This window comes from Equus przewalskii, chromosome 22, assembly GCF_037783145.1.
Source record: "Equus przewalskii isolate Varuska chromosome 22, EquPr2, whole genome shotgun sequence".
NCBI lineage: Eukaryota > Metazoa > Chordata > Mammalia > Perissodactyla > Equidae > Equus > Equus przewalskii.
The window spans coordinates 23,469,101-23,488,860 of NC_091852.1; the positions used below are offsets into that span (position 1 = coordinate 23,469,101).

Below are 19,760 nucleotides of genomic sequence, written 5' to 3' on the forward strand. Positions count from 1 at the left end.
AGAACTTTTATAAAACTGCAGGTTTTAAATGGAGGATACAGCTCCAGCTTATTTCTCTCCAGTCTTGGTTAAATCTCTTAAACGGCAGATTGTGCATTTATCTTCCCATAGAAGCCAAAGACTGAAAAAATGTTAAAATAGCAATGTTTTATCATCTTGAATGGGCTGGCAATTGCATTTAGACCATGTGGAAAGGTAAGGAAGCAATTTGGGAGCAAACAATAATCTCAAAGACCAAGGATGATGAACAGCTTACATGTACTCGGACTCTAGACCTATCCTTCTGATGCCCCTCCCATACCCCCGCCCCACTCCTAACCCTGCTCTTTTCACCTTTCTGAATGCAATGGAGGGCCTTTCTTTAAAGTACTGTTGTAGTGGAAGCAGAAGTTCATACACCAAACTGCTGCACATTCCTACATAACCAACCCATTATTGAGCAGAGAAATTATGACGTCAGCAGTATGTGAGCTCATTATTCTACCAAACAGTTAATATCCATTGATCCACAAGCTACCACGTCATTGGCTGGATTTCATAAGGACAGCTATCTTTAATTTGAATTAACTCTGATACAGGCTTGATGTTTGGTTATCTATGAAACAACTAAGGAAACGTATGAGGCATATACACTTAGTGGACTGCCATTATAGAATGCCAATAGAAGAAGGCACCATGCAGGGTGACACATGGGTACAAAAGTAATGGTTTCCGTGGCTGCACAGAAAGCTAAGCTAACCAAATCATTTAAAAATAATGACTGTAACCACATAACAATGTGAAGAACAGTCAATACTATTTTGTCTTAAACATATACAAGTAGTAAAAAAAGAAAAAGTTCCTCACCATATTAACTACTGCCAAGCATCAAGAACATTCTATATAGGGCTCAGCCCAATGGCCTAGTGGTTAAGTTCGGCATACTCTGTTTTGGTGGCCTGGGTTCATGGCTCTGGGTCCCAGGCACAAACACATCAGCCATACTGTGGCGGCGACCCACATATAAAGTAGAGGAAGACTGGCACACATGTTAGCTCAGGGCTAAAGGGGGGAAGATTGGCAATAGGTGTTAGCTCAGGGTTAACCTTCCTCAGCAAAAAAACCAAAAAACAAAAAAATCTTACCTATAAAAAAAGCTATTGAAAAAATTCAGATATGAAATGTTATAGTTGATAGATTAAAATATTCTGTTTTGTGTACGTATAGTTCAGAATTTATAGAGAACGTGATCAATTACCTCATATTTTTTCCATGAGCCAAAATGAATGTATTCTCTACCATAAAATGCCAGAACGACCAAGTGGCCTAAAATATTAAAAGCAAGAAGAATTAGGTTAACATTATAAATGAATTCTTTGAAATCTAGAAACTATGTAATTTTTTTAAATTTTTGGGTTTGTGAATAAATATTAATTGCCATGCAACTGAATTATTTTTAAAATATTTCTTTGCATGACTGTATCTATATTTTTAAAAGTTTCATATTTAGCCAAAAAAATTATAAGTGAGGGAAAAAATAAAGAGAAGGATTCTTTGAATGAATCTGTACTTTTAAATTGTGAAGATGAGAGACCAAACAATTCTGAGAGTCAGGCTGCTAACTTCTCGTATATAGAGAAGTAAAAGTGAGAATGGGTTAGCAGCTGACATATTCCTTAAAAATAAACGAGATTTGTTTCTTAAAAATAAACAAGTAAAAGCAATGCATAAGCACGTCACAAAGCTGAGGAAATTAATAAGATACGCATGATTATTCAGTTTTACGGAAATTTTAAAAAGAAAACTTTGGTTCACAGGAGAACAGGCAAGGCTATTTTTAAACTAATAATTTTTATTAGCTAATAAAGTAAATTTAGGGTAACACTGATAATACAAACGCATACTTAAGTGTATTTGTTTATATATGTTCATACTTTTTTGTCCTAAATTTGACCCATGATATTAGAGATCAATTTAGCACAGAGTATATCTGATCATTTAGTCAACTATAAACAGCATCATAGCTGCCTGGCAGGATTTAGTTTAGTTTGCTTTCCTTTAAAGGTAAAGGTGACATTAAGTGACAGTTGCCATAAATTTTTATGTTGATCCATTAAACTTAGAAAAATAACAAGGCAACCAGGCACAGCTGAGTATATATGAACAGGCAACAGTCTAAACACACATATTTGGCGTTACTTGAACAAGACAAGTAAAGGATCACTAAAATAATCACAGGTGTTTGCTGTGTGTTTAGGCGATTATAAGTCAGATACAGCAAAAATGCAATAATCTACACTAACACACCAGAGTTCTCAAAAATAACTTGGCCATTTAAATCCTATTACCAGATTTTCCTATTACTTTATTGTCATTTTGGAATATAGTGTATTTTCTGACATGAAGTATTATTGTACACATTTATTATAAACTAAGTGACTAAACAATACTTCATAACAACTCTGAGCAAATGACTGAGTTACACATACCTAGGTTTCTAAGATAATTCTACCTACTCCTTTAACTCTAATTCTTTTCTCCAACCATGATCCCCTATATGTAACTTGTTAAATGAATACCAAATTAGAAAATTCAAGCGAATCTACAGTTATCTGTGTCCTCTATTCCTCTTCAAACAGGTCACAAGTAAAACCTCTTTGAACACAACTTTCACCACCTCATTCTGATACTAACACAATTGCTTAGCATCTCTTCATTCCTTGAATTATTACAATTCAGCCACCATATCAGTTAACTGATACAAAGCTGTCTTTGTCACTTACCATTTAACCTTAAAATCCAATTCATGTCTTAAAGTCTGTTCTCATATATTATTCAATTATTCATTTAAGAAAGAACTGTGACTACGTCAGGTACCACACATACAAATATTAAATGCACGTGGTCGCCACACACAAGGAGCTCACACTCTACCATACCAATCACAGCAAGATTATCCCTCCCTCAAAGCTCTAAATAGGCCCCACAAGAACTTGTTTTCCTTGTTTCTTTCCATATTCTACAATGACTTTCTTCTCACAGCTCTGGCACAGCTATTCAAAATATCTTCATCTTGCCTTTCAACATGTATTGAGTTACTACTGTGTGCTTGGCAATGTGCTAGAAGTTGATTAGGTGCTAGAGGACGTAATGGTAAGCAAAACAGTTATTTTGCTTTCAGGTCCCACCTCATCTGCTCTCACATATCATTCTAATTTTCTTAGTGGCTGTATAATTCTCCTGGAACCCAGTGACCTTTTATCTTTTTTACTCTCATTTTCTCATACACCACAACTAATAGTAAACAAGTCCTGCTGACTTGTCACTCATGTCAGATGATCCCTTCTGGCACCACCCTGACACCCAGGCAAAAGGGGCCATTGGCTGGGCTTTGCACTTTAGAGAACCCACTTTGGTCCTGTGGTCAGTTACTTCCTCATAAAGTGAGAAGTCTGCACAGCCCGGGGCCATGCTCTCTGACTCCTCTGGACTCTACCTCAGTAGATTTTCAGGACCCAAATTTCCTTGCAGAGCCCTGGACTATGGTCCCCAGGACAGACGGGGATGCAGGCATACCCACCTCTAGGCCTGAGGGGTAGTCAAGAAATAGCTTGCGAGGGGTGGGGCGAGGTTTCTTGGGGAGAGGGCATGTGGACATGCTATGGCAAAGAGCCTAGGATGCAGGGAAAAGGAGAGAGACTGCAGGAGAAGGACGAGGTAACTGAAGGCCAGGTCTCCCTTGCAACTACATTCTAGAACAGAACTCCTGTAAAATGTGAGAATTCTAAATGGTCATCCATCTCATTATAAGGTTGTATTGGTCAAATTAGGAGGTAATAGCATATTTTATTTAACAGCTGATGTATGTATGTAGAAACATAATGAGCAAGCTTCCACTTGTATTCCTGCACCCATTAGTGTTACGGATGGGCCTGGTTTCCACATCCTATTTTCACTGAAGGTTTCCTGGCTCCAATATTCATTATAACCTATGGGCCTGGTTTCCACATCCTATTTTCACTGAAGGTTTCCTGGCTCCAATATTCATTATAACCTATCAAATAATGATTACTATACTAGAAGTGGCTGTAGTAGCAGTAAAATTGGCATTGATAATACCTCTCACTGAAGGTCCTAGCATAGGACCAAGCATCCAACCTGTACTAAGCTCTTTCATACCTTTTGGGTTACTTACAACCACCCCACTGGCTAGTCATCTGCATCTTATCCATGAATTGAAAGTAACAAAATGACAGAAGAGGAGATTCTAAACATGATCTTTCTAAATTAAAAGCCCAGGGTTTTCACTCTATACTTCCTTTCAGATGATTAAGAGAAATTTATCTGGCTTCTGACCCACTCCCTGCTAATCTACACAGATCTGCCAGACTAATCTCCCTAAGGCACCACTTTCATCTTCACATTTGATCCACTTTAAAAAATAGACACTGGCTGGTTATGCTCTATCCAGTTAAGTTCCAAATCCCTAGCCTGATTTTCCCTTCTACTCCATCTGCTTCATTATTTCCCAACAAACTCTTCGCACCAAAATCACGCCTGCCTCTACCTCTAGCATGTGCTTAAGCCCTTCCACACAGCCAATACACCCCCCAAGCACATCTTACCTCCTCCTGAAGACTTTTCTAACTACTCAAGCCCAGAATATTTTTTCCCCTATTTTCTGTATCCCCACAATACTCACAGTTTCTAGTTGGTCAACAGGTCATTGGGCTATGTACTTAGCATGGTGAGAACCACAAAGGGTATGACATACCTTTTGACTTCAAATAACTTCATGGAGTTAATCTCTTTAGAAGGCAGTATAGGAGAGCCTGGTAAAGTGGCTCTAAAGACAGAGCCTCAGGCTGAAAATCTGCCTTGATGATATATTAGCATAGACTTTGGTGTTAAGTTTGCACAGTAATTAGCAGCAGTTCTTTTGTAATGAGCAGATTTTTTGGTTCTGGAACCCATTTAGATCTTAATTTTTTTGAGAATCCCAAAGAAATTTTATGTATGTGCATTATATCTAGTTGTGCCCTAGTAAATATTTAACAGCCAGCCCTCCTTCCTTCACCCAGCAAAAGCCAAATTTGTAGTTTCTGCTCATTTCCAAGGTGTAAATACTCCCAACATGGCTAGTTTCAAACCGGCAATGTGACATCTGAACGCAGAGTTAAGAACAGATGAGCGACACTGGCTCTCTCGAGCTGTTAAGAACAGGCTTCAGTACATCAGCAGTTATGTCTATCCATATTCATCATATTGGAAAATAAAATGGAGAAATGTAATAAATATTTACTAATTTTAAAATGACAATAAAACCACTGCATCTTAACAAAACAAAAAGGATTTCATGAGAAGAGTGGCATCGTTTTACATTTTATAAACATCTTTAATGTCTTGCTTAATAAAAGACAACTAGCTTCTCGTATCTACTTCTGCACTCGATCTGCTGTTTTGGTTAAGTAGATGAAGAAAACGCACCCTCACATAGACATTTAGTTGAAAAAGGGAGGATCTCCTGGGGCTGGTGACCCCAGGGGTCTTCCATTCACACTTCTAACAGAATTCATATACAGTATACAGTTTGAATAAAAGACTTTGGTGAAAAAAGGATTTACCAACAGTGACAGTTTGGACTAGTTTGATAGTTTAATTAGTTTTTCTCACCTAGCAATTATCTCAATATGAAGAATTCTAACTTTAGGCTGCCCTAAAGAAAGTTTATGCTATTTCATGTGTGTATGTGTGTGTGTATGCATATATATATATATATACACAGATAATTACATACATATGTATATAAATGTATATATACACATACTATATTTCCCCAATCCAACAATTCAAAGTGCTAAGAATATCAAGGAAAAAAAGATAATTATAAAGTAAAAATTTCTTGATTTTTAGGAGAAAAAATTCTATGCAGAGAATATTTATGAAGCTAATATATGAATCTTCACTGAGCTGGACATAATAGCCAATTAAGTACAAAAGGTACAATTATGTTCTACATTTTTACAAGTGGACAATTGCAGCACTTGTACAAGATGATAAATCAGAGCTATGTATTCGCTGATGTCAAAAAATGGCTTCTATCAGAATAGATTTTATTTAATTCTGAAATTTAAAATTTCCCAACTTAACGTTTTGGGCAATATTTAATTCTTCAAACTTATATCATTAAACAGCTTAACAATATAAGCACATAAATTATACTCAAGAAAAAATTCATTAATTTAAAACTTGTAGAACTACTGGTGACCACTAGCAATTTTATCTGACAAACCGTACCTGCATAACACCAAGGGCCATTTTCCCTCGGCTCTAAGCATCACTGCAGCCTGGCATTCTTCCCCCTCTGCAAACATCAAGGCGAGCTTAAGTATGTCCTGTACCTCCTCCTCTCCTTAAGCTCAGGCTGGAATTACCTTCTTCAAAGAATTGAAACAGGATAGCCATTGCCTAACCCCGTTTAATCCCACTGGCTACTTCAAGCTGTTATACTTTAAACCACTTCTATTCTTTGGCAAATATCATCTTCTCATTAAATGCCTTTATGACCCCTTTAGCAACAACAGAATATATTAAAATTTAAACTTTTTTGTAAATCTATGGTGAGCATGTTGAACATTTTTTAAGGGGTAGGCCAAACAGTACCAAAGGTAATCAGATTTTTATGTGACTCCACTGTTGCCTTACTTCTCAGCAGAAGCTATTGATATTCATTTTCAGTTCTCTTGTGTCAATAATATAAGGTGCTAACATAAGGCTGGACAGTTTATTCCTGCTCTCATAGCTCTTTAAGTGGAAGAAAAATTTGGAGAGAGGCTAAACGTTTAAATAATTTAAGGTTCATCATATTTACTAAAACAAATAACTTTGCCCTTTAAATTCTACCCTTTGTGCAGGTAGTAAGTATTTTATCTGTTTAGTGCATATTTTTCCTATCAATTATTGCTCTGGTAACCTTTAAAGATCCTGACCCAAGATTTGAAGCTGTGAAGAGGGGTCATTTCATTAAAGTTTACTCTAAAGAATTCTGGATCTACCCACTGACCAAAACTGAAAATGACTTAATAAAATATATGGCACATAATATCCCTCTTTGAAAACAATTCTGTTTCTGATTACATGCAGTTCCATGTTACTATTTTCAGCTGTCACCCTCTCCTGCAAAACCCTCCTCACATCCTACCATAAGGAGTAAGCTAGAAAGATGATATTGATAATACTAGCCACCACAGTTCGAGTGCTAATTCTAGACTGCCATGCTAAGTTCTCTATATACACCTATCTTGTTTTATCTTTCACTTTTTCATTTTATAACCCAATTGAATAGGTAATATCCCCATATGGACATTAAAAAAAATGAGATCAAAGTAGTTAAGGAATTTGTTTAAGGATAATTAGCTATCAAATGACAAAGCCAGGATTTGAACTCAGGTCTATCTTACTTCAAAGACTAGGATTTACAGCTTTTCCTAACAATTTTGCAAGCCGACTGACCTCATGCAATGTGCATCAGATACTTTTATTTTTTTAAGCTAAAGACATAAGTAGTCATGGATATTTGTGCATGTTAAATTAGCACAAGTGTCTCACATACTATAGTTTGCATCTTTGTGGAATCTTACAGTTCCATGCAAGTACTACAACAGCCTTCTATTAATATTGTGACAGTCCTGACAAAAATCTATATTCAAGATTAGTTGAGGGAGGTAATCTTCCCACAAAACTCCTTTATACTGAACCTGTGTTGCATCTTCAAGAGTGAGCTCTGATTTCATACCCACAGGCTGAACTACCATGCATATCCATGCCTCACGATGTAGAAGATGGGGACAAAGTCGTGAATTGTTAGAACGTGTAGCAGGTCAGACTACTTAACTACTAAACTACTTAGAATAACTACTAAATTACTAATAAATTACTAAACACTTAGAATAACTGACAGGCAGGACTGTCCTATAAAATGCTATACAGTCACTATGTAAAACATAGAAGAAACAAAGTAAGCAGCAGTAAAATTTCAGAAATATCATTGAAGGTAACAAGAGCCAGATAATAAATTTTTTTCTAGAAAAGCAGACAATTCAATGTTGTTAAAGTGATGCTTAAATTCAAGTATTAAACTCATCGTGGCTCTATCGTATTATTAAAAGATAAAGAACACTAAAAATATTTCATAAATTGATAATCTAGTGATAAAACTTCCAAAAGTTCAAGTTCTGCCTCATAAAGGTAGCATTTACACTGAATTGGGATAATAATTCATCAGTGAGCAGGAAAAAGTTTCTCTGGTGATGCCATGCTGATCCCTGGATCTATGACGCCTCATAATAAGATCCTCTAGTAGGAAGCTAGTATAATATTAGGTGGGTGTATTAAAAATATCTCAATGGAAAAATGCCACTTTGGGTAAGCCATTACCATAGACATGCAAAAGAGCATGCCACTTAATCACTAACATCTCTACCTAAAGTAAATTTATTGTTAAAAAAAATGGTTTATTTTATACCATTTACTTGTTCTATGCCATGTGCTTGCTTAAGATGTTGATTTTACCTCAGCTAAAGCTGTGTATTTTCTAATCTGTTTAGGGTAACTGTCAAGTAATCAGACTAAGCGGTGCCATTTTAATAAGGAAGTCTTTTTAATGAAATATAATAGGTCACAAATACCTAATTTCTGCTCTTTAATGTAATTGCCAGTCTTTACTATAACTGCCACTTTAACAATCTTTTCCAAATGCTGACACAAAAGATGAACAAATCAAGGGTATTAGCATGTGTGTATATTTACAGCTTGTTGCTGTCAAAGGCTGTAGTTCCACTCCCAACTCCAGCAGCTATATGAGGATCCGTTTCTTTTGATGGAGGCATCCTGTTTCAGGGTGTGAATGTATCTGAATTAATCTCTTTTTCACAGCTACGTAGCAAACACATACAGAGGATACACAGGAGAAATGCTGAAAAAGTTCTAGCACAATATTACACCTTCAGGAAAATCGCAGACACTTTCACTGTCACTGTGGAGGACTGCACATTTTACTACTTTATTCTTTCTTCTTCAATAAATTCTCTGCTCCATTAGTTATTAGGTCATAATTTCAAAAAACATTGTTCATATAGAGTTCAAATAGCATCTTGTCTTGGATAAATTTTCAAAGTTTACTATAAGCATTAGTTTTATATGCACAGCCACTTAAATTGCACACACAAAACTACAAGTTGCTGCAAAATTAAATAGAAGATCCAAAAAAAAGAGAAAGCAAAAATATTTTTATTTTTAAGAAGCACACTTGTTATGATTATTTTGCTACAGTTCAATTTTAAGTTTATGATAAGTCTCTAAAAAAAACTAATCCCCTGAAAACTTCTTTACATAATAATCCTTTTACCTTTTTGTTGTTTTATTTTGAGCATATTATTTTTTTTAACCAGTAGCTATGGTTTTTTATGATCCATTTTTAAATTTGGTACTATTAATACCAGAAGTCCTGTGCACAAACAGTAGTAGTTTTATAAGAAGTTTGCCCATTTTTTGAAAGCCTAAGCTTCCCCAAATCAAACTAGCTTACTGTGAAAAGAAAACCATGACAACTGTTTGTACCTCTTGCTTTATTATTACATCCGGCCTGGTCAGTCTTAGAAATTCAATCTATTATGGTTGCTAGGAGTCTGTTGCTGTGCAACCTAGAAGGGTATGCTGTGCTTTCACGCTAAGGAGTGCTAATAAACCTGTAGGCTTCCCTCTATGGGTCTGACCAGTGTGTTTAAAGGGCTTAATACTTTTCAAGAGTGATTGGCCCACAATTCAAGACACATCCTATTAAAAACAAGTCACACTGAGAGATTTCTAACAAAGGGACAAAATGCTAAACATACACAAATATTCAAAATGTATCCTCAGAATCCCTAACTAATTTGGTAAAACAAACAAAGAACAGATTATGATCTACATTTCAATTATACCACCTACCATCTCCAAGTTTTTATTTCCATATAGTCCCCTAAAAGGTTATAATGGATATAAATGAGCTGAGAAAGTACTTTTATTTTTTTCCCTGAAACTAAGTACCTTCAACTTTGATGAAAAAAATAAAACTATTGCACTTATATAAACTCCAATAATAAAAAAAATAAATTAAACCTAGGAACCCAGAAGTCATGAAGTATGCAAAACTAAAAAGCACCTTTCCCATTCCCTCCCAAAAAATCACGGAGAAACTGAAGAAATTCTTAATTTCATTTTATTAAAAGAAAGATCATTTTTTCTTTTTCTTTTCATCCCTTTTGGTCAGTAATGATTTTATATTAATTCTAAAATCTATTCTATCCTATCAAATGCATATTCTATAACTTTAAAGATTAACACTCAATAAGTTATTCACATAAATTCACTATAATTAGATAGCATTGCTTGAATGTAACTGAGAACAGAGGAGAAAGATAGTAGAGTCTATCAATAAAATACTGCTAAACAAAGTGCATGAGACAGAATTTACAAAGGGCCAGAGGATGAGAGAGGATTTCTATCTTCTTTAAAAGAAGAAATTGTATTGACTTTTATGTACTTATGTATGACAGGTCTTTTTCATAAAGTATTTGAAGCAAAAAGATGAAGTTGATCTATCATAAAATACCAAAGACCATACAGATAACCAAAAATAGGATTTTACAACAATCATCTTAACAATGAAAATTTATCCAGAATTTTCCAAGGATATTTTGGCTATACTAATACTGCCTTCAACTTCTGAAAGTTAAAAATACATTTTTTTTAAAAAGCCAGGCAACATTTTATCTACATTCATGGTAACATTTAACCCTTTTATCTAACTACTCTGAGCTGGGAGCACTTTTTGAAAATAATCTGTCAACTAAACTACATTATTCTTTTTTAAAGAGCCATGTATATCTGTCCTTCAATGGTTGTTTTACCTTTTCTTCTCAGTACACACCATAGGAAGCAGAGTAAAGGAAATTAACTATTTCTCTAAAAGTACCAAGAAAAAGCGGAGGAATGTGAAACAACTATCCAAAAAAGAACAACAAAGAATCCAATGATAAAGGAGAGCTGAAGCAGGCTGAGAGGGGCAAAGGCAACATCTGACCAAAGAACTGAGATTGAGGCAGGAAGAGAATTGGTTGACTAAGACGGGTTAGAACTGAAACAGCCTATAAGCCAAGCAGAGAACAGAGCAAATGGGAGAAAAAGGGACATAAAGGATGATAAAGAGAGACAAGAATGTGCTGGAAAGAGAATAATTGAAAGAAAACTTGCAGAAAGAAACTTGATTCATTTTATAGATGAGGAAAAAAGGGAAAATACAAAAATTTTATATTTAATAATTTTGTTTTCCTTGATCCATCCTTACTTAAGAAGGCATGCAACAACTCAAAAAAGAAAACATTCTTAAAAGATGCAGTGATATCAGTAACATTTATGATGTAAAACCCAAGTGATCAGTAACTTGAAGATTCAACTTAATTTTATAATGAAGTAATTTGAATACTTTTCAATTCTCATTTAGGATAAGAAAAATTTAACTTAATTCTAAAGCTGCAGGATTTAACATATGAAAATCTTTCTAAAAGTAATGAAAATTGATTTTTTTCCAAACAACAACAAAACATTAAAACACATACACTACACATTACACACACGCAGTAGTCAATAAAGTTATTAAAGTCAGATTCTGCTTATGAGCATAGCATTTACAGGGCATGTGTTAGGAAATGTGTTAACTTTTAAAGCAGTTATTCAATAGCTGGTCAATTACTAGTCAAGTGGAGTAAATAATACTGCAAGAATCTGCTCTGAAAAAACCCAAGTTCTAAACTGGCTACATTAATACTTAGGATCCTGTCAGGCACTATTAACTAAAAGGCAACGGAGCAAAGTAAAGAATAAAAATTTTTTAAATGAGGACAGAAATCTTATAATGGAAGTGTTGCTGGAAAGAGCCTTCTGTTGTTTGTTACAAACCTGCAATAATTATAAAGTGTGGCATCCTTAAAAAAACCAATAGGAGTATGTAGCTTTAGAGAATAATGCATTCATCCCCATAGAATTAACCCTCTTTTTTGCACATTCTAGTTTTCTTGGATTTACAACACCCTATCATATTTGATTCATTTCCACATACACATCTTCCTAAAAAAAAAATCAAAGATCCTCAATAAATGTTGCTGAATAGAACTGAATTCTGATTTTTTTTAATTTCATAACCTTTTTATCAAGAATTGCAGGTTCTCTGATAAATCACATAATTAGGGTTGGTAACCAATGACTTACAGGTTAGAATTCTTTTTAGTAGTCATAGCTTACCAATTATAAAGAGAAAAGAAATCATTACCAGAGTCATAAATATAACATTATTTCTCCTTCCTGCTGACAGAGTATTTCCCAAGATATGTTTTTTCAAATTATTTCTACAATTTGTTTAGTCAAGGTCAAAAGGATGTTGATGTACAAAGGAAGAAGAGTTTTCTAATACTAAAATTTATAAAAGGAATGTGACACAAACACCTGATTAGAAGAGTGATATCAGCTAAAAACATATTTTAAAACTTCTCACACCACTTTCACTTTTTAACTACTACTACTAGTCACTTTTAAACATTTGAAAACTTGAAAAAAGGTATTAAGTCAACTGAAAATAAAGGTACTGTATAATCGGACTTTTAAAATGCAGAACTGAGGGTACTGAAAAAGACATCTTGAAATACATTCTATAAATCTGAAGGACAATTTCAGTTTCATCACATTATAAATGCCAAAAAACTCAAAGATATATATTTCATGATTTTTTGTGAAAGCAAATAGACAGAAAATCTTTAGAAAACATAGAAGAAACAAAGTATCTCAATAAAGAGGTAAAAATTACAGAGCACTAGCAAATTGTCTTTATGGAGTCTATACTAAATTTGGAAGATTATATTTAATTCCAACTCAAAATCTTAGACCAGAAATACTGAACGTTCACACTTCAAAATCTTAAATGATACTTGTTTGGAAACTAACCTTTATTCTTTTCATGATTTTCTTTTCATCCATCCCTCCATCCACGGAGGAGACTACACAGCATGGCAAAGCAGAGCAATGGACTGGGAATCAGAGCGCTGAGCCTAACTCAGCTGTGTTGGGTCTCTTTCCATACGTAAAAAGTGAGGGGAATAACAATGGGGCAGGCCGGGAGTGAAGAGGTATAGCTAAAACAAGATTAACCACAAGTTGTAACTATTAAAGCACAGTGATGGATACATGGGAATTCATTTCATTATTTCATCATACTGTTCTATTTTTGTGCATGTTTAAATTTTTCCTTAATAAAAAAGGGGAAAAAAGAAAAGAGTAGGCTTGCTCTCCAAAGTCTTTCATAGCTCAAACTTTTTTTTGTTTCATTGTTCAATCAAACATTGTCTAATGTTTCATTTATTTATATTTTTGATGGCAGAAATGTCAGGTGCCCAAGTTCAATAAACTCTGGCCTACAGGTTGCTAAAATGTGGGCACCTCTGACTTACTTAAGACACAAATGCCCGGGTATTTCTGCAAGTATAATCATTTAGCCAGCCTTTAAGGATGGAAATTTGGATTAGAAATAAATATTATTTATATAATTATATAAGTTCGAACAGCGAAAGGTAGTTTTTGTTTGTTTAAAGTTTCATAGCAATTTCTACTTTCTTAACTTAAATATGTTAAAAAAAATACACACATATTATATATATATCTTGTACCATTTTTGAAGAATTCCAATATAACACAATAGCCTCATACACTGTCAAACTGTACATTTCATAACGGATGACAGGCACATAATGCTGAATATCTGACACTGAACTGAAAAGGAAAATACGATTTTGACATTAGTACACTGAAAATCGCATTCTAAAAATATCAGCATGACAATCTATTTGTCAAAATAACAGAATTCAGGACAATTTGCCTCCATTAGTGACTTTTATTTATCTATATAACTTCTCATTTATGTCTTTTTTGCATAAACAAAATTTTACAAATAAATTCAATTCATAAAGCCCAGATTAAAGATAACTAGATAATGACAGATAGCTATGTTATATAAACAATGACATTCTAGTTTCATATCTTCCAAGACACTGCAGAGCATTTTGATCATAGAAGTCATCATATGCAAAGATTCTTTCTCCAGTTGAAATAAGCCATATAAGCAAACCTAGGATATAAACAACCAACTAGCAGTCCAGCTAATTCTAGTTTGTATTTTCTTAATTGGGATTTTTATTCTTAATATTTCATGTAACCATTCTTTCCAATTGTTTAGGATATATTTCACTGATAGTTACATGTATTTCAGAAGAATCTCCAACTTGGAAGCAGGTAGGGTGAACTCGGGGAATTAAAAATTCCCCGAGACTCTAAGGTCTTTCCAATCTTCCTATTTAAAACTGCAACTTCCTCCATTCTCATCATCAACCCTCTCTATTCTCCCTCTTTCTTTCTTTTTCTCCATAGCATTTATAACCATATCTTACAATACTCATTTGTTTTCTCTCTCCATCTCTCCCCCTTCAAAACGAAAAAGTTAGGGGTCAGCCCAGTGGCATAGTAGTTGAGCCTGTATGCTCCACTTCAGACGCCCACGGTTCACAGATTTGGATCCTGAGAACAGACCTAGCACCACTCGTCAAGCCATGCTGTGGTGGGATCTCATATAAAATTAGAGGAAAATTGGCACAAATGTTAGCTCAGCAACAATCTTCCTCAAGCAAAAAGAGGAAGATTGGCAACAAATGTTAGCTCAGGGCCAATCTTCCTCACAGAAAAAAAGAAAAAATTAAAAGCAGTTTTTAAAAGAGTCTCTTAATCTGCTTGTTTCCTTACAGAAAACCATAGTTTCAGTGAATATATCTTGAAATAATATATAAATGAAAAGGTTGAACATTCAGGAAAAGGTATGTAAAAATGATGAAAGGCAGCAAAGAAAGCAGAAAGAAAAGTACCATGTAAGGAGAGATGTAAACAATTAGGACTCTTTAGTAGAGAAGGAAGGCTAGCATCAATGAAGGTATCAATATTTTAAATATATAAAGCCACATTTGAAGAAATATACAAAATTTATCTCTGTCAGACCTTGTTCAAATGTCACCTTCTCTCTAAGGTCTTCCCAATCTTCCTATTTAAAACTGCAACTTCCTCCATTCTCATCACCAGCCCTCTCTATTCTCCCTCTTTCTTTCTTTTTCTCCATAGCATTTATAACCATATCTTACAATACTCATTTGTTTTCTCTCTCCATCATCCCCAATGGCTTGAATGTAAGCTCCTCCAGGGCAGAGGCCCGATCAGCCTTGTTCACTGCTGTATCCTCCACGGCCGTTCACTGCTCAGCCCATATTGTATGTACCAATATTTGCTCAACAAATACATGGATGAACATAAAAAGCAAAAATGAGCTTGTACACCTAAACTGATTCTAGAAATTGAAGGGAACCCCTGAGCCTGGAGAGAGATTAAGATGACTTCACAACTAGTAGTAAATTCACCAAACTCATCACCTCAAGAGATGGTACAAAATGAAAATACACTGATTAAAAACACAGGTGCATAAGCCAGCCCTGATGGCCTATTGGTTAAAGTTCAGCTCTCACTGCTTCAGTGGACCAGGTTCATTTCCCGTTCATGGAAACATGCCACCTGTCTGTCAGTTGCCATGCTGTGGCAGCAGCTCACATAGAAGAACTAGAACAACTAACAACTAGCATATACAACCATGCACTGGGGCTCTGGGGAGGGGAAAACAAGAGGAAGACTGGCAACAGATGTTAGCTCAGGGCTACTCATTCCCTGCAAAAAAACAAACAAAAAACAAAAAAGAAGACGGGTGGATGGATTTATATTTTACCACACAAAAAAAACAAAGGTTTTCTAGGAGAAAGGCTCGGTAGCAGACACCAAAACAGATAACCCTATCTTTCCACTGAGCGACCCTTAGTGGAATATCACAAACACAACCACAGATCCTACTACTGTAAGAATTCCATTCTGATACCACCACTTGCCTTGCTGTAAGCCTGGAACTCAAGGACCAATTCTATACTTTTGACATCCCAACAGGAATAGTGAAGTTAGGCAGCAGAAGGTGAAACTCAAGAGGTTCGGGGTATTCAAAGTAGTCCCCCAAAAAGCAAAGTTCTCATAACGGCCCCCATGTCTCTCCCATTTTAAGCAGCATTAGAAATTCCCACTCCTCGGGCACAACCAGAAAATAGGAAGAAGGTACTGGATCATAAAAGGCACTCTCCAACTTTGAAACTAAGGAATTAGTCATGTCAGACACTAAGGAAATCCCAGGCAAGTCTAGAATTTCATACACACGTATACATATACATATATACAAACAGAGTTAGGTAACAAAATGTCATTTGAAAAGGTAAGAGGAAAAGAGAGCTTGATTAAGGTCAGCCCAAATCTATTGCCTGCTAGATGATGCTATATTTGAAGAAATACCCAAAATTCAGAATTCATAGCCATTAAATCCATTTTAAAAACTGGAAGAAAATAAATCCATTTGGAATAATAGAACTGCATTGCTCTAATGGTCATTACAAAATCAGGCTAGACAAAATTATAAAATGGTTAAATGTGTTTTCTATAATTTGTTTAGAGACAAAGATAAATGATCAGAGGCTTAAAAATAATTAATCGTTGATTCCTTCTACCAAGAAAGGACACTGAGTTTTGCACCAAGTTCAAAATATATTTAGTCTTCTGCCCTCAAGATCCTTACAAACAATTTGGAAAGGTCAAACATTTACAAGCAAAAATCTAAATCACGGGGGCCGGCCTGGTGGCACAGCGGTTAAATTCGCACGTTCCACTTCGGCGGCCTGGGGTTTGCCAGTTTGGATCCCAGGTGCGGACATGGTGCCGCTTGGCAAGCCATGCTGTGGTAGGCGTCCCACATATAAAGCAGAGGAGGATGGGCACGGATGTTAGCTCAGGGTCAGGCTTCCTCAGCAAAAAGAGAAGGATTGGCAGCAGATGTTAGCTCAGGGCTAATCTTCCTCAAAAAAATAAACAAATAAAAATCCAAATCACTATTCCCAATCAGTAGCAGAGTTAATTAGAAATTCATTGGAAGTGAACCCATCAAGTTAGGAATTACACTATCTAACTTTAGGAGAGAAGAATTTAAGTAGGGTGGGAAACAATTCTAAGCAGAATAAAGGATAAGAACCAAGTTAGAGAGAAAAGAAATGACAAGGCAGAATTCAGGTGTCCACAGGGTAGTAATAGCAATTGCCATTTACTAAGCACTTACGTGTCACAGTGCTGTTTGTCTATGTCATCTAATGTAATCTTAAAAAAAAAATCATTTAAGGTAGTTTTTATTAGCTCTATTTCACAGACTTTAAGTAATCCACCTAAAGTTAAACTACTAATCAGTAACAGAGCTGGAATTCAAACCCAGGGCTGTTCACGCTCTTAACCAATTATACAACATCATAAGCCAGGCTAGCCAGAAAAGAGAAGTTACAAAGCAGAGTGGTGAAACATAAGTTCGAAAATGTACACTAGACTGCAGCCTTCCTAACAGCACTATAGCAGTTTTGCAGGACTCAATAAATATTTCTTAAACGATTCTGATGAATAGGCAATGAGGAACCCTGAAAGGTTCTGACCCAGAAACATAAACTCTGGGCTATTTGAAAACATCCAAAGTACCTTCTTTTCAGCGGATACTATTAATCTGTATTTAGAAACAGTTTAAGTAGAAACTTATCCAGATTATAAATTCATAAGATATTAAGAACACATTCCATGTTTCAGAATCTTCCTCTTTATATCCAACAAATATAGCAGTCTAGTATTTAGTTACTCTGGTAACTGAATATCTATATTCAAATCTTAGTTTAAGATTTCAAGTATTCAGCGCTCCCTTTTCATCTGAATTACATACTCTCTTCCTATCAGTATTTTCTGTTCTGTTTTACAGGCCAGTAGGTATGTTGGCAGATCAGGAATAAAGTTAAGTCTAAAGTAAATTATTTAGATCCTCCAAACCACAAAAAAACCTTTTCTTCAATTAATAGAAAGCAAAATCAATTTAATGCATTGTGTTCCAAGTCTCTCAATTCAGGTGAAACAGCGCATTACATTAAAAAAATAAAATCATAAAGACTAAGAATGAGGAACTTCTAGGCAAAAATGCAAGAGCTAACTAATATTTCATCATACCTTTGTTTATCATATCTCCTTTTTTATTGAAGGTGAAGATAAATCCAAAGGGAGCAGTTTTACAAGAAAGGTTTGTCCATGGGGATTTACCTTGTTAAGAGCAAATGACAAACGGCTGTCTCCTTTGGAAACCTACTCCTGTTTTATATAAATGTATCCTTTCAGATTCGGTACCACAAACGGGGCGGGTAGGAGCATCAGGTTACTGCTAGAAAGTTCAGTTATTTGTCATTTTCTTGGTCTCTCTTAGATGGATTGTTTCAATAATCAGCAGGGATAGTGCTCAAACTGTGCATCTTTATCACAAAACAGATACCAAAACTAAGTTCAAGCCTGATCTCAGAGATTTACTTCTAATTCTACAACACACACAGATGTACAGAGGGAAAAAATAAGACAAAAATCTTGATAATTACTTATTCCTGCCACAGTCTCATACTATTAATCAGTAAACAACATGTCCTTCCAAAAATTCAGATTAAGAAAATAAGAAGTCATAAGACAGTGTGACTGCTGGTATTGCTTCTGGTTGCTACGGAATAAAGGGCAGTCCCTTCACATCCTCATTCTGTTGGTTCTCTCTTACTTAAGAGTGCTGCAACACCTTTAGAGCCCAGCCGGGCAAGCCTCAGCTTGTACCACGGATGTCAGATGCCAGTATTTTACTTTTGTTCGACAAGAGAGTGACCTAGAGGAACAAAGTTTCAATTTTAAAACTAGTAATTCAATGGATTTTTACAACAATCTTTAGAATGATTAGACTCACCCTTATCCTCATCAAAAAAGTAAAGAGGCACAGGCCAGATCTGAGAAGTATTTAAAGTAACACATTGATTGTGACATACATCACTAACACCCAGCAAGAGGAAATACCAATGATAGGAATAAAAGTATAATATTTTTCTTTTTTAAAAAATCTAGCAAGTATGGTATTTCCCCCTAAATAGACAGCCTATTTATGATTTGGGAAAATATTTTAAAATTTTATTTCTATGTCGTTCTAAAATAAAGCAATTAAATAATGATCTACATACCAAAAATTATAGTTGGAGGTAAAAAATTAAGATATTTATTCAAACTTGAATGCAGAATTATAAAACTTTCATTTGTTTTTTCTAGAAAGAATAGTTCAAACTTATAGATAAAATACGTAAGTATTCTGAATACTAAAGGCAACACATTTGGGTTGTTCGCCTTTAAGAAAAATTTTGCACTAGCTGTGATACAACACGAGAACACGGGGAGGAGTGAGGAGCCTGGGGTTCAACAGCCCCAACTCTAATAAATGTTACACATCATTGTGCAAGTCACTTAACCTCTGTTTTCTTATCTTTAAAATAAGTGGGAGGCAGTGAGGGGGGTTAAACTAGACAACCTCCAAAGTTTGTTCCAACTTAAAAATTCTGACTGTAAAATAAAACATCCTAATTATGTCTCTACTGGAATCCCATGTATTTGCCCCATTTGGAAGCATGGGTAACTCGGGTAAAGGACTTATTCACCTCTTCAATTTCTACTCTAGCACCCTGACTGCCCCTTTTGGT

At 35.2% G+C, this 19,760-nt stretch overlaps 1 protein-coding gene across 14 annotated transcripts in view; it reads right to left on the reverse strand.

Annotated features, from left to right (window-relative positions):
* The window catches only part of RFX3 (regulatory factor X3), a 263,930-nt gene that overhangs the window by 229,268 nt on the left and 14,902 nt on the right, over nt 1–19,760 (reverse strand). The window contains exon 1 of one of the 14 annotated variants that reach the window (XM_070590683.1): nt 18,217–18,304. The exons of 8 other annotated variants lie outside the window; for them this stretch is intronic. The gene's annotated coding sequence lies outside the window, so the exon portion shown is untranslated. Of the gene's footprint in view, nt 1–1,237; nt 1,301–6,276; nt 6,375–18,216; nt 18,305–19,760 lie in introns of those variants that run through there. 5 more of the 14 variants (XM_070590684.1, XM_070590687.1, XM_070590682.1 and 2 more) reach the window with 5 other exon arrangements.